Below are 15,504 nucleotides of genomic sequence, written 5' to 3' on the forward strand. Positions count from 1 at the left end.
GGTCATCTCCGATGGCTCTAGAAGCCGCGCAAGCGTTTGGCAAAATCTCCCCGAACACAGCTGGGCTCTGCATCCACAGAGGAGCCGGCGTCCGCCCCGGAGGGGGGTCCAGGAAGACGGAGAGGACGGCCCGGGTGGTAGCAGACCCCGACCGGAGGCTTCCCAGGGAAAGGGCAGCACCACGGGAGTCCCACCCCGGCACTGAGCCAGAGCCCGGGCTGTGTGGGTGGTGTGGGGGCCTCCCCGGCCGGAGGGCTGAGAGGCTCAGGGGCCAGGGAGGGACTCAGCTCCAGCCCCTTCGTGCGGCACCCCGGCCCCTCGCCCTGGTCTCTCAGGCCCCGCCACCCTGCCCGGGGCCTTTGGATTCAGGAGCACCTGCATCCCCAAAGCGTGGCCATCACGTGGCCTGCCTCGGCCCTGCCCACATCCCACGCTCTTGGAGAGAAGCCTGTTCTCACTGTGCCCCGTCCGTGTCTGGGTCCCGCTCCGTGTCAAGCAGAGGCCCTGGCCCACCGCAGCACCCGAGCAGGTGACTGGGCAGCTCGGAAACACGGTGGGCGGGCCTCCAGTTGGGGGCAGCGGGGCCTCTGAGCCCTTCCCGGCAGGGGCTGGAGTCACTGAACCGCAGAGGGCTCCAGCCTCCCTCCGTGCGGTCCAGCAGCGCTGAGCAGCAGAGCCCTCCCCACGGTGGGTGGACGCCCCGGAGGGAGGCCACTCGCCACGTGGGCCTCGAGCGCTCGACACGGCGTTGGCTGCCTTTCCCGCTGTTCCACGCAAGCAGCCACGGGCGCCGCGGGCCCCAGAGCGGTGAACGCAAGGTCACAGCCAGCGCCTGGCGGGCTGACCCAGGAGGGGCCTCCGGCATTCAGAACCGCAGGGCCAAGGCCACTGCTCCGGAACAAAGGGAGGAGCGTGTTTACAAATTGTCTGTTGAAATTTAAGTTGCCAACATTGGCATCAGGCCTCGCCTGCCAGGCCGCCCGGATTGGAGGGTAATTTATGAAGATTGCTTTACCTGGGGCCGCGCTGGTCTGTGCCTGCGAGTAATTCACACCAGGCTCATTTCGGATGCAGTCAAAGACCCCCGTATGTCACTATGACAATGTAATCACAGAGCCACATTAAAAAGTCATTATTGTTTAGAATCCAGCTTGGTTTGAAAAACACTTACTATAAAATTCAACAGCCTTTGTAAATTACCGAAAGGTTTACTCAAGAATACTAGGTGCCGTGATTTAGACGGGGAACTTACCACTTTATTGATTCTGTGGGGTTTTGCCGGTTCCCGCATTTATGGGGAATGATTAGTGAGTAATCAGAGTAATAAACCCCTCCGTGTTGGTTCGTAAATAATGATGAATTGGGTCTGTGTCCTCAGACTTCCCGTGCAACTTGCTCCCGCTCGGAGTCTGGGCTTCAACTTTGGGGCCGTTCTGCAGAGCCGTCTGGAAATCAGTCATCTGCCGGGCGAGGGAAGGTGAGGATTTGTTTCTCCGCCCGTCGTGCTTCGAGCCGCCCCGGGAAGGACTGGCCGCCGCGTCCTGGAGACACGCGGGTTGGCGGGACGGCGCCTCCGGCCGGCACCCGGCGCTCCGGGACGCCCGGCCCCAGGAGTGGCCCAGACGCCGATTTCTGTCCGTGCGAGCGCTCTGTCCCTGGCACGCCGTCGGGCTCAGGAGTTCCGTCTTGGTTTGTCCTGAGAGCGGGAAGCAGATCGGCCGCCAAGCAAGGCGCTCACATGGGGACCTGGGTCCAGCTCAGCGAAGGCCCCAGAGCCGCACCATCAGAGCCCGCCCTCCTCCCTCCCTCCACCTCCACCTCCACCGGCGGCCGGCGTGGGAAGAGACCCGGCGGTCCTCAGCGCCGTCAGGGATCTGCTCTCTGCGATAGTGCTCGTCTAGAGCTGGTGCGCTGCTTCTAGAAAGCTCTACCTCTGCCCCTTCCTAGAAGCTCGCAATGCACGGAAACACGTCGGGGTCTCTGCAGAGGACGGGAGCGAAGGATGTGGTTGCACGTGCCCGGTCGTGTCCCTGGCGGCCCAGACACGCCTTTGCCCACAGGCACCTGTGCTCTGCGGTGCCTCACGGTCGGTGCCCCTCCGGTGGGCACAGGGTCACGTGGCCTCCGCCCTCTCCCTGCCACCCCCGGGCCGCCCTCTGGGTGAGACCCTCCCCGTGTCCCCGTTCCTGGCTCCCGGCCCGGCGCCCGATCACAGGAAGTGGATTAAACAGAAATTGAGTTACGCTGAGCTGAAAGCGGACTGGAAAGGGACGGAAGTCACATCGGAACCGAACTGAATTGGATCGAGTTGGAAGTGGATTGAAACCGGACGCTGGGCCGGTGGTGAGGACAGGCAGGCAGGCCAGGGGGACACAGTCCTTCCTGCCCCTTGCCCTCGGGGACCCTGGGGTTAACACCATCAATGGGGGCTGAAAATTACAGACACCGACCGTGTGCTGGCGGGTTTTCTTTAACAAGCCCTGATACGGCGCACGCGGGATGTTTCTGGAAAAGCAGCAGCCCGGACTTTGGAGGCCACACTGCACACGCTCCGGGCCCCAGAGACGCAGTATAACCAGCACAGTGGGACTTCAGGGGGGTGAGCACGTGCACGGTAAGAGCCGTCTGCCTCCAGCAAGTTCCCTCCAGCCCCGGCGTCCGGCCGGCCGGCCAGCACGCAGGGATGGGGAGCCTGGCCCCAGGGGAGGTCTGGAAGCCACACCCAATGTCAGGAGGAGGCACCAGTGTCCTGTGTCTTGAGACGGGTCACGGCAGTCCCCAGACCGTCGACAGCACCACAGGCTTTGTTGGGCCCGATGTGGAAAACCAGTCCCGGTGATCTTAGGCGCCTGCTGGGACCCCAGGGAAGAAGTCGCTGCAGGCAGGAGGGGACCGGGAGCCGCCTGGCCAGGGAGTGACAGGCCTCTGGGGGCGGATCCGGGGGACTGGGCCCAGCTCTGTGACACGGGCCCGGAACCAGCGCCCGCCGCAGCCCTGAGCTCTCAGGCCGCCTGGATCCACGGGCAGCCAGCGACCCCAGCAGGTGCGCAAACAGCAGACGGTGACCCCGTCTTTACCAGGGCAGTGAAAACGTGCAGCGTCACCTCACATCCTGTCCCCACCGAGCGGCTGTGCCTTTAACTTCCTGCCGTGACAAGTGGGGAAACTAACGCATTGTCCACCCCGAGGCCTGACTGCTCCCCCGGCCCGCCCGCCCGGTGCTCCCCCGGCCCGCCCGGTGCGCTGCAGCCAAGCTCGCCCTGCGGGCGTCCGGGACCCGGCCCCACGGCCGCTGGCTTTCGGCGTGGAAGGAGCAGCGGTGCCTGCCGGGAGGCCTTCCCACCCTGTCCCCGGGTTCGGGACCTTATCCTCAAGGAGCTTGTTCACGACATCTGCTCAGACGTGCGTTCGTCGCCCGCGGCCGCTGAGTCACCACCCGCCCACCACAGCCGAGGGGTCGCTGCCTGCACGTGTTCTGACCTTGGGGGACGGGCACCGCCGCTCGGTCTGGGATCACGCCGCACGCTTGCCTCTCTGTCCTGACGCGCACTCGCACCCACAGGAAGGTGCAAACACCCCGTCCACGGAGCGTGTGAATAGGCCAGCCCGCAAGGTGACGGGGACCCTGCAGGAGGGACTGAGCTGGGCCTCTTGGGGGATCACCTGGCACTGTCTGGTCGGCACAGTCGAATCACACGAGCCCTTACAGTGGACAGCCTTTCCCGGCTGGTGTCAGATTCGGCACAGGAAGGGGCAGGAGAGCCTGCGTGTGAGGACTCCACCGGCCCTCGTTGGCTGTGAGGACGGAGCAAGGCAGCCATGGGCCGAGGGCTGTGGGAAGCTTCTGGAAGCTGAGAGCCGTCTTCACCTGGCTGCCAGCAAGGCCAAAAATGCCTGGAACTGAGCTGGATTCCGCCACAGCTGCCAAGCCTGGAAGTGTACTGGCTCCTAGACCTTCCAGAAGGGATGCGACGGGCAGACGCCTTCCTGCCCCCCAGGGAGACTCCGGACTGGCTCCCAGTCTACACGCCTGCGGGCCTGGGGCACCTCTGCTTCCCTGACCCCGCTCGGACACACCCCTGCGGGAGAGTTTTCTGCTCTGTTCATTGTCCCCCCTCCTCCCCACCTTCCCTCCCTCCCTTCCTCCCGGAGGGGAGGTGCTGAGGCCCCACAGACCCCTTCCTCCCTCCGCCTTGCAGCCTCCTTCCCCAAACAGGCTGAGCTTTCTGCCCTCTTTCTCCTCCGCCCCTCCACCCCGCCCTCCTGCCTGCGAACCACAGGGTAGCCCTGCCAACCCAGTGAGGCGGAGATCGGCTGTCCGTCCGCAGGCACCGAGATCCCCAGGCCCCGTCTCAGCTGGGAGGACCCAGCCTCCGGCCCCACACCCTGGCCGCCTCGCCATCCCCAGGCCACGGGGCGCCCCTTCCCCCGCACGCCTGGGCTGCTGCCCCCAGCGTTCATGCTCGTGCCCCTCCGCCAGCCCCTGAACGCGGGCCGTGCTGGACCCCGGGCCCAGATGGGGCACAGCCACTCCTAGGTGCCCTGGGACGCCGCACGCACCAGCCCGCCGTGGCCCCTCGGCAGCCCAGCCCCTGACTTGCCGTCTGTTTGTGGGCCGCCCCCCGGCTCGGGGCGGCAGGGACCCCTCCCAGTCCCCGGGGCCTGGCTCTCGCAGGGGTTCAACTATTATTTGCTGACTGAATGAGCGTCCTTGAGGCTGTAGCCGGCCGCCAGGTCCACAGGCGTCCCTGTGATGGTCCCTTTCTCTGTCACCTCCGCTCGGCGGGTGGCTCACGTCTGAGCTGCCACAAGGCCTTTTGTCTTCTCCCCTTTCTCCTTAGCTTTTTTTCCCTTCGGGATCTGTGTTCTTTGTCCCCTGAACGTTCTTTATGGGGTAGCCTGCACGTTCAGAACAAATCACACAGGATGCTGCGTGCCCGCGCCCAGACTAGCAGGTGTCAGCCTCCGTCACATCCCCTCCTTCCCTCTCTCCTCCGTGTCGTTTCGGCAGGGACTTCACAGTTTCGCACAAACCCATCGCCCTCCACGGCCCGCGCCGCCGCCCCCCTGCTGGCCCAGGTCTGTGCCCGCTTGCCGGCCCTGTTTTAACTGCTGTGTGAACGGGCCTCACAGAGAGCCTGTCCCCACCTGGTCCCCGCCACGGCTCCCACTTCTCCTGCAAAACGCGACAGTGTTTCCAGAGTCCGGGAGGGAGGGGATCCCGGGGTGGAGGGGCCCGCCGGGTCCAGCTTCACCAGCAGACAGGTTGCTTTTCAAACGGTGGGGCCAGAATCCACCCCCCCTCGGGTTGCCTGAGAGCTTACCTGCTCTGGGTCAGCACTGCTACCGCTCCCTCCTTAGTCTCTGTTAACGCGAGGATTATAAAATCGTTGCTGAAACTTGCATTTTCCTGATTCCTAGGGAAAGGGTGCCTTTTTCATGGTTTATAGGATATTCAGTTTCCACCGCGGTTAATTGCATGTTCCTATCCTTGGCCTGTTTTTTGGTTGGTCCTTTCTTTGCATTGTCTTGTTGATTACCATAAGCTCTTTATATATGCTGGACAGTGATCATTTATATGTTATGTTTATAGAAAATACTTCCCCTTGATCTGTGGCTTGTTGTTCAACTTTTCACTTTGTTTATGGTGTCTTCTGTTGTACAGAAGCTACTAATTAGGAGATAGCCAAATGTATCAGACTTCAGTTTTATGGTTGACAATTTCATGTCTCGCTTAGGAAGAGACTGTACTCTTGTTCTGTACTCTCGATGCCATAAAGCCATTTCTCCTAAATGCTGCAAAGTCCTACCTGTCGCATGTAGGACTCTCACATCTATCATAGCTCCACACGGACGGTCGCTTTTGTTGTTGTTGTTTTTTTTTTCAACGTTTATTTTATTTATTTTTGGGACAGAGAGAGACAGAGCATGAACGGGGGAGGGGCAGAGAGAGAGGGAGACACAGAATCGGAAACAGGCTCCAGGCTCCGAGCCATCAGCCCAGAGCCCGACGCGGGGCTCGAACTCCCGGACCGCGAGATCGTGACCTGGCTGAAGTCGGACGCTTAACCGACTGTGCCACCCAGGCGCCCCGGACGGTCGCTTTTGGATGGAAGGAGTCCCTCTCCTTTCTGCTCTGGTTTCAGCTTTGTCTGGACTATTCTTGGTCCTTCAATATCCATGGGAAGCAGCCATCCACTTGATCAGGTGCCCCAAAGGACACTGTTAGGATTTTAAATGAAACTGTATTTAGTTTATAGGTTTTTTTACAGAGAAAGTGAACACTTAAAACCGAGTCTTCCTGCTCACGGTCTATGTCTGCAATAGTTAAACCTTCATCTGTATCCTCCAATAAAATTTTAATATTTTCCCATTTGAGATGCCGCACAGCTTTATTTACTGCTAAGTACTTAGAGTTCTATCGCTACCGTGAGAGGTATGGGTTTTTTCTACTGCATTTTCCAATTAGCGTCGGCCATCGGGTAGCGGTGCTGTGGGTTTTTATATTGGGCAATTGCTCTATGTGGAAGGTTATGTTGTCTCCATGAACGAGTCTGTGTCTCCTTTCCAGTTCTTACCCGTCTCTTTTGGCCAGATGGCCATTGCCGTGAGAGCAGTCATGCCCTTGGCCCGACTCCGCAGAGATCGCACCTGGAGTTTCCGGGGAAGCCAGAGGTCCGCTGTGGCTTGTAGGAGTTGCCCTTTAACAGGTAAGGTAACCCTTACATCTCTGCGTCCACTATGAGGGGAGATAGAGTTAAATTCAGTCTCATCCTCTGAAGGGACATAACTTCTCCCCTAAGATCTGCCAGCGAGGTGATTTCCTGGAAATCACGAGGGATTTCCTGGAACAACACCTACTCGGTCGTAGTGATTCCCTCCTGCCTCACTCCCCGTGGGTGACCGGTCAGGATGGTCGTGCACGCCCACCCCTGCTGCCCGCTGGCCGGCACCCCCAAAACCCTGTGACTCCGGTTGCCCTGCCTTGTCCCCTGCCCAGACGGCTCACCAAACAGACTCTAGGAGGAGAGCGGACCCGTTATCCAAGTAATTACTGCCCAAGACCCTCCCATATGGAGATCATGCTACTAACTGTTCCAGGGAGGAAGAGGATTTATTTCTGCTCAGAGCAAAATGTTGGTGGAAATCTGTTCTCCCGAGTAAGCAGCCCTGTTCCTGATGAGCTCAGAGTCCAGGCACCCAGGGGTCCTTCTGGCTTCTCCACCTGCGCTCCTGCCTCAGCCCAGCAGCTCGGGGCTCTCCCCCTGGAAGCAGCCGTTTCTGCTTTCTCTAGGACGCTGCATCCCCCTCCCCCTCCCCCTCCCTAAATGGGCTCAGGTTTCCCAGACAACAGTACACAATGGGCGGGGTTGTGACCGGGCCTCTGGAGCCTCCCACATTCTGTCCTTTTTCTCTGCTCAGTGCCACTCACCCACCTCCCACGAGGAAGAGGTGTGGTCCAGGGCCGAGGAGGTGGGTTGAATTCCCACGTTACTTTGCGGTGCCCGGCTGTGCCAGTGGAGAGGTGGTCAGATGCACTCACGGGTCCGCAGTTCATTAAAGAGACTTGGGCGTGGCGGCATGAGGTTTGCGGCCAAGGCCACAGGAGGACGTCTGACCCACGTACCGATCACAGGCTAAGGGGGAGTTGATAAAGGAAGAAAGGAAGGAGACAGCAAATGAATCAATTCTGTGAAAAAAACACGGCAATATTGTGATTGATGGTCATTCCCCGAGCCTGTGCCTGCCCCTCTGTGACACTGAGGACCTGCCGTAGAGGCGTTCGGACCGTGTCGCAGGAGGTGGCTCCAAGCGTCCCCGCGCGTCTCATTACCCTGCTCCAGTGGTCCCTGACAGGTCACTGCTACTCGACAGAAAAGCCATCCCTTCATGGCACTTTGTTACAGAATTTGTGACTCGCAAAACATTAACTGACTGCTGCCTAGAACATGTTGTCCTTGATGGAATCTCAGGTGCCTCTTCCTTGGCAAAGCCCGCAACGGGTGGCCTTGGCCTCGGGCCCCACGATCTTTTGATCTCAAGGACAGAGACTTCGGGGGTATGAGAGGGTGCGGTGCGACTCCCCAGGTTAACGGTGGGAGGGGGATTCTGGAAGCAGGGCGTTGTCCCCTCCACTCCGTCTCGCTCACGTCTGTCTACCCGCCTCCCCTGAAGTGGATGCTGGCTCCCGGTGGCACAGGACAACAGGAAGAGACTGGGCGACAAGAGGTGCCATGCCCGTCTCGACACCGCTGCCCACGGGGTCCCCTCTCTGGCAGAGCTGCTGTTTGTGGGCAATCCAGCCGTCGCATCTGGGCTCCCAGGGCCAAGAAAGGAAATGGCCCAAGCGCGGGCAGGGGAGGGGCGACCCCGAGACAGAGAAGGCCAGCCAGAACCACGGGAACATGCGGGGCTGCCGGGCGACAGAGGACGAGTCGACTAAGACGGAGACAACGACGAGCACGAGGAGATCCGCATGCAGTGACCTGTTTGCTGCTGGAGTCCAAAAGAGCGAATCATTTCGGCACAGAGACTGAAGGACGTTATGGGCACTGCTTAGACCCAAAGCAACGGCCTGAAAGCTGAAGCGCAAAAAACACGAGCAAAGAGCAAAAACTAGGAGGCGGAAATCGTGGCAGATGAAGGACTTGGAGCCCAAACGTGGGGAAAATTAGAGATACGTTTATAGAACAGCTCTCGGCTGAAATCTGAACGTGCTTAATGTTTTCCTAACGATCGAGCGACGAAGGGATCTGGGCCAAGAGCCACTCTCATTCCGTGATAAGGAGGGCACACGTGACCACCTTGACTTCCCGCTGTGGTCCTGACCGCGACGATCCAGCTGACGCCATGCTGTCAGGCCCCTCCGAGGCTCCACTCGGAATCTTGACTCTTTTGCCCGCTTGTCCTCCTTTACCTCTTGGCGGAAAGTCCCCACGAGCAGCCCCCTCGAGGGGCGGGGAGGGTGGAGTGCTTACGTAGTTCCCTGGAATTCTTCTACCTGGGACGTTTGCCCCTTCCCCCCACTTACTTAGACCAGCACGGACTCAGGTGTTTTTATGCCTTGGATTATAATCTTCGACTACTTTCTTTTTTTTTGTTTCGTTTTTCTAATTTTATTTTAGAGAGCAAGCAAGCAGGGTAGGGGCAGAAGGGGAGAGAGAGAATCTTAAGCAGGCTCCACACTCAGCTCAGAGCCCAACACGGGGCTCAATCCCATAACCCTGGGATCACGACCGGAGCCAAAATTAAGAGTCGGACACTCCACCGACTGAGCCACCCAGGCAGCCCTACTAGTTTCTTTTTTTTTTTTTTAATTTTTTTTTCAACATTTATTTATTTTTGGGACAGAGAGAGACAGAGCATGAACGGGGGATGGGCAGAGAGAGAGGGAGACACAGAATCGGAAACAGGCTCCAGGCTCCGAGCCATCAGCCCAGAGCCTGATGCGGGGCTCGAACTCACGGACCGCGAGATTGTGACCTGGCTGAAGTCGGACGCTTAACCGACTGCGCCACCCAGGCGCCCCCCTACTAGTTTCTTTTAATGCTCAGATTGTTCCAGCTTTGGCCGTCAGGAGCCCTTTCAAGTTGGCTCCTGTGTCCCTTTGACATAATTCCATCCTTGCGGGGGTTTTAACTCCTTCTTTACTTTCTGGCACCACAAGATGTTCCAGGCGCCTCTTGTGTGATCGCTGACCCAGCCCTGGAATCAGCTGTCCCGCCAAGAATCTCTGGTTCCTTTTGCTGGAGAATGGTCTTAGAAACCAAGCTCTAGCCGTCAGGTGTGCTTATGGTGACTGGGACATCACTGGAAATTCTGGAGTGGAAAAGTACAATAAGTAAAGTGGAAAATTCACCAGAGAGGTTAACGGCATAGTGCAGCTGGCAGAAGAAAGAATCCGCAAACTTAATGCGAGATCAATAGAGATTATGCCGTGTGAAGAATAGAGAGGAATAAAATGAAGAGACATGAGCAGAGCCTCAATGAAATGTGGAATACCACTAAGCACACGTTGTATGGGAGCACCAGATAGGACTAGGGAACATACTAGAAAAAGTAATGGCTGGAAGTTTCCCAAATCTGATGAAAAATACAAACTCCTCATCCAAGGAACTCAATATTCCAAGGAGGAGATACACAGAGGGGTACCAAAGCACATGAAAACCAAAAAATGGAAGACAAAGGCAAAATCTTGAAAACTGCAGGAGAAAATCATCAACTCTTCACGTGCAAAAGAACCCCAATGAAATGAACAGCTGGCTTGGAAACATTGGCGACCAGACAGCAATGGGATGAAGTAGTTCATGTTGAAAGGAAAAGTCTGCCAACCAAAAGTCTTATATCCAGCAATGCTATTTTTAAAATATGAGGGTGAGATAGAGGTTTTCCTAAATAAAAACCGAGATAATTAGTTGCTAGCAAATCTGCCTCACAAGAAATACTAAAAAAAGCTCTTCAGCCTGAAAGAAAGTAGCACAAGATAGTAATTCAAATCCGTACAAATAAAAATGTCAGTAGAGGTAATTACGTAGGTAATTATGAAAGACTATAATTGCATATTTCTTCTTCTTTCCTGACTTACTTTAAAAGCAAATCCATGAAACAGTATGTTGTACTTGGGGGCCTGTATCATGGATAGCTGTGTGATACGGCTGATAATAACAGAATGAGAGTGGTGGGGCAAAGCCACATTGTAAGAGGTGATGTGAGATGTGAATTCGAGTCCACAGGAAGAAATGAAGACAATAAAAAAAAGGTAAATAAGGTTAAAATAAGAAGCTCCACAAATATATACTTGCTCTCCATTCTCGTCTCAGCCTCTTTAGAAGACATGGTAAAATAAACTAATGATTCTAACGACGTATTGTTCAGTTTGTAACATATGTGGGTGCAAGGTATATAATAATAGCACAGAAAGAGGGAGTGAACCGAGCAGAACAAGAGCAAAGTTTCTGTATTTTGCTGGAACTAAGTCAGTATGAGTCTGAACTCGATTCTGATAAGTTAAAAAAATATACACCGTAAGCCCTAGAGAGACCACGAAAAATAACTCAAATAGGTAATTTTATTGTTACATAAATTGTTTTTTTAAATTAAAAAAAAATTTTTTTTAACGTTTATTTATTTTTGAGACAGAGAGAGAGCATGAACAGGGGAGGGGCAGAGAGAGAGGGAGACACAGGATCTGAAACAGGCTCCAGGCTCTGAGCGGTCAGCACAGAGCCTGACGCGGGGCTCGAACTCACAGACCGTGAGATCATGACCTGAGCCGAAGTCGGACGTTTAACCGACCAAGCCACCCAGGCGCCCCTATTGTTACATAAATTGTTAAAGAAATGCGTGATTCTTCATGTTGCACTAGAAAGCATCTACTTTAAATTTTTTTTTAATGTTTTTATTTATTTTTGAGACAGAGAGAGACAGAGCATGAGCAGGGGAGGGGCAGAGACAGAGGGAGACACAGAATCCGAAGCAGGCTCCAGGCTCTGAGCTGTCAGCACAGAGCCCAACGCGGGGCTCGAACTCACGGACTGCGAGATCATGACCTGAGCTGAAGTCAGACGATTAACCGACTGAGCCACCCAGGCGCCCCGAAAGCATCTACTTTATACAAAGTACAGCAGTCACACAAGAATAGAGGAGTGAAAATGACATTAAGACATAGGAAACAAAAGCAAAATGGCAGGTGTAAATCTAATTATATCAACAATAACTCTAAATGTGAATGGGTCAAACACTCCAATCAAAAGGCAGAGATTGTCCAATCACCTGGGGGAAAAGAACCCCATAATCCAACCATGTGGGTCTACAAGAAACACATTTTCGATACCAAGATACAAACAGGTCGAAAGAAAGGATGAAACTAGATAAAAGTCCCGGAGTGACTGCACTATGATCCGACAAAAATCAACTGAAAAACACAAAAAATGTTACTCGGCACGAGGAGGACCATTTCACAGCAATAAAAGGGCCAATTCATGGGAGAAATATGAACATACTTCTTTTTAAACATATGTGCAACTAGCAACAGACTCTAAAAATACATAAAGTGAAGCTGACAGAATTGAAGGGAGAAAGAGTCAATGAAACTCTAATAACTGAAGAAGTCACTTTCAGTAATGGAAAGAACAAGCAGGCAGAACATCAATAAGGAAATAGAGGACTTGAACAACGCTATAAAGTAACCAGACCTAAGAGACATGTGTAGAGGACCCCGCACAACAACAGTAGAATACATCTTCTCAAGTATACACACAACATACTTGGGGATAGATCCTATGTTAGACTATAAGCCACACATAAATACATTTAAAAGGATTTAAATGATACAAAATATTTTCTCCTACCACAATGAAGCTAGGAATCAATAATAAAAGGAAATTTGGAAATTCACAAATAGGTGGAAATTAACCAATATACTCTTAAATATCCAGTGAGTCAAAGAAGAAACCTCAAGGGATATTAGAAAATACACTTAGATGAGTAAAAATGAAAACATAAGATATCAAAACTTATGAGGGGCAACTAAAGTAAATGAGGATGCTCAGAGGGGACTTTACAGCTGTAAACATCTATATTCAAAAATAAGATCTCAGGGCGCCTGGGTGGCTCCGTCAGTTGAGCACCTGACTCTTGATTTCAGCTCAGGCAGGCCATGATCCCAGGGTCATGGGATCGAGCCCGCATTGGGCTCTGCGCTAAGTGTGGAGTCTGCTTGAGATTCTCACTCTCCCTCTACCCTTCTCCCCGACTCGTGCTCTATGTAAAATAAAAATAATAGTAATTTAAAAAAAAAGATCTCAAATCAATAACCTACCCTTTTACCTTAAGAAACTCGAAAAGAAGAGTAAACTGAGCCCAAGCAAGCAAAAAGAAGGAAATAATAAAGACTAGGGCAGAAACAAATGAAATAGAGACTACAAAACAATAAAGGAAGTCAGCAAAACCAAAAGTTTTGTTCTATTGAACACAGTTTGGTTCTTTGAAAAAACTAAAGAGACAAATCTTTAGATATGCTGACCAAGAGGAAAGGAGACAAGACTCCAACTATTAAAATCAGGAACAAAAAGGGGGCCATCATTACTGGTCTTACAGAAATAAAAGGGATTATAAAGAAATACTATAAACAGCTGTGTTCCAACAAACTAGATAACTCAGATGAAACAAGAAAAACCTAGGAAGAGAAAAACTACCCAAACTAATGCAAGATAAAGGAGAAACCTTAATAGACTCGTAATAAGAGATTGGATTAGAAATCAAAAACTTCTCACAAAGAAAAAGCCCAGGTTCAGTAGGTTCACTGGTGAATTCTACCAAATGGAATATGAATCCTTCACAAAGTCTTCCAAAAAACAGAAGAGGGGAGAACACTTCCAACTTATTTTATGAAACCAGTATTGCCCTTCAACAAAAACCTCATAAAGACATCACAAGAAAATAATTTACAGACCAATATCCCCAGTGAATTCTCTTGTCAGTACAAACGAGAAAATCCTCAACAAAATAATAGCAAACTGAATCCGGCAACATATAACAAGGATTACACACCACGACCAAGAGGGATTTATCCCGCGAACACAAGGTCAACTTACCGTACAAAAATCAATTAACATTAAGAGAATCAAGGGCAAAAACCACATGATCATCTCAATAGATACAGAAAAGGTGTTTGACCAAATCCAACACTCGTTTGTGATAAAAACACTCAAAAAACTAGGAACAGAGGAACTTCCTCAACCTGATAAAAAGTATCCACAAACCCCTCAAGCTCACTTCACACTTAGCGGCAGAAGACTGAAAACCTTTCCTCCTCAGAACAGAAAGGAGACCAGGATCTGTGCTGTTGCCTCTTCTACCAACATTGTACCGGAAGTTCTACCTAGGACAACTGGGCAGAAAATGAAACAAAAGGCATTCAGATTATAAAAGAATCAAAACGATCTTTATTTGCAGACGACGGTATTACGTGTATCAAAAGTCACGAGGAATCCACAAAATACTACTATAGCTAACAAACCAGTTTGGTAGGTTTTCAGAATATAAGATTAATTACACAAAAATCAATTGTATATCTACACACTAGCAAAAAAAAATCCAAAAATAAACAGTTCCATTGACAATAGCATAAAAAATAAAATATTTAGGTACAAATTTAACAAAAGAAGTGTAAGATTAGCTCACTGAAAATTACGTTGTTGAAAGAAATTGAAGACAAAACAAATAAAAATACATTCCACGTTCATGGATCCAAATAATTAATATTGGTAAGATGGTAATATTCCCCAAGTTGATCTACAGATTCAACATAATTCCTATCAAAAATCCCACCTGGCTTCTTTACGAAATCGACAGACTCAAAATCCTAAATTTGATATGCAAATGCAAGGGACCCAGACTATCAGAAGCAGAAGAGTTTCAAAGAAGAATAAGGTTGGAAGACTCATACTTTATGATTTTAAAACAGGCAAAGGGATAAAAACAGCGTGGCCCTGGTGTGAGAGCAGCTGTGTGACCGAGGGAGTAGGGACTGAGGATCCAGAAGCTCATCTTCACTTTCATAGTCAACAAGGTTTCAACAAATTTCAATCACTGTATTTCCAGCGCAAGTAAGTAGAGTGGTCTTTTCAACAAATGGTGTTGGAACGGCCATCTGTCCACTTGCGAAAGAACCAAGCCAGACCCCCTAACTCACACTCTGACAGAATGGAAACTCACAATGGGTCATAGACCAACACGTAAGAGATAAACTATAAATATAAAATTCTTAGAAGGAAACTAAAGGGTAAATGTTCATGACCTTGTGTCAGGCAGTGATTTCTAGGCTGTGACACCAAAACCACAAGTGACACAGGAAAAAGAAGCAAACTGGATTTTGCCAACGTTTTAAACTTCCGGCCACATGGGGCGCCTGGGTGGCGCAGTCGGTTAAGCGTCCGACTTCAGCCAGGTCACGATCTCGCGGTCTGTGAGTTCGAGCCCCGCGTCAGGCTCTGGGCTGATGGCTCGGAGCCTGGAGCCTGTTTCTGATTCTGTGTCTCCGACTCTCTCTCTGCCCCTCCCCCGTTCATGCTCTGTCTCTCTCTGTCCCAAAAATAAAAATAAAAAACGTTGAAAAAAAAAAAATTTAAAAAAAAAAAAATTTAAACTTCCGGCCACAGATTATACCACCAAGAAAGTGGATGTACAGCACACACACTTGGAGAACATGTTTGCAAATCATCGATCTGATAAGAGACTTGTATCCTTTTTACATGAAACCTTTACAACTCAATAATGAAATGCCAATGGCCCGATTTTAAAATAGACGAAGGATTGAACAGACATGTCTTCAGAGAAGACATACGAATGGCCAATAAGCATGAGAGGCGTTACTCACCATCATCACTCCCCGGGGAACGGCACGGCAAAGCCACGGCAGGAGCCACGCTCAGCAGCCGGCTAGAATAAAAAGACATAATAGCGAGTGCAGGTGAGGGTTGGAGAAACTGGAACTCTCATAAT

At 51.9% G+C, this 15,504-nt stretch overlaps 1 long non-coding RNA gene across 1 annotated transcript; it reads right to left on the minus strand.

Annotated features, from left to right (window-relative positions):
• Nucleotides 1-6,083: 6,083 nt before the first annotated feature.
• Nucleotides 6,084-7,286, minus strand: LOC115515377. Its single transcript, XR_003969234.1, has 3 exons — nt 7,094-7,286; nt 6,579-6,739; nt 6,084-6,222 (listed from the first exon to the last, which is right to left on the minus strand). It is a non-coding gene; the product is annotated as an uncharacterized LOC115515377 (long non-coding RNA).
• Between the last annotated feature and the right edge of the window lie 8,218 nt (nt 7,287-15,504).

The sequence above is a fragment of the Lynx canadensis genome, chromosome B3 (assembly GCF_007474595.2).
Source record: "Lynx canadensis isolate LIC74 chromosome B3, mLynCan4.pri.v2, whole genome shotgun sequence".
In the NCBI taxonomy this organism is placed as follows: domain Eukaryota; kingdom Metazoa; phylum Chordata; class Mammalia; order Carnivora; family Felidae; genus Lynx; species Lynx canadensis.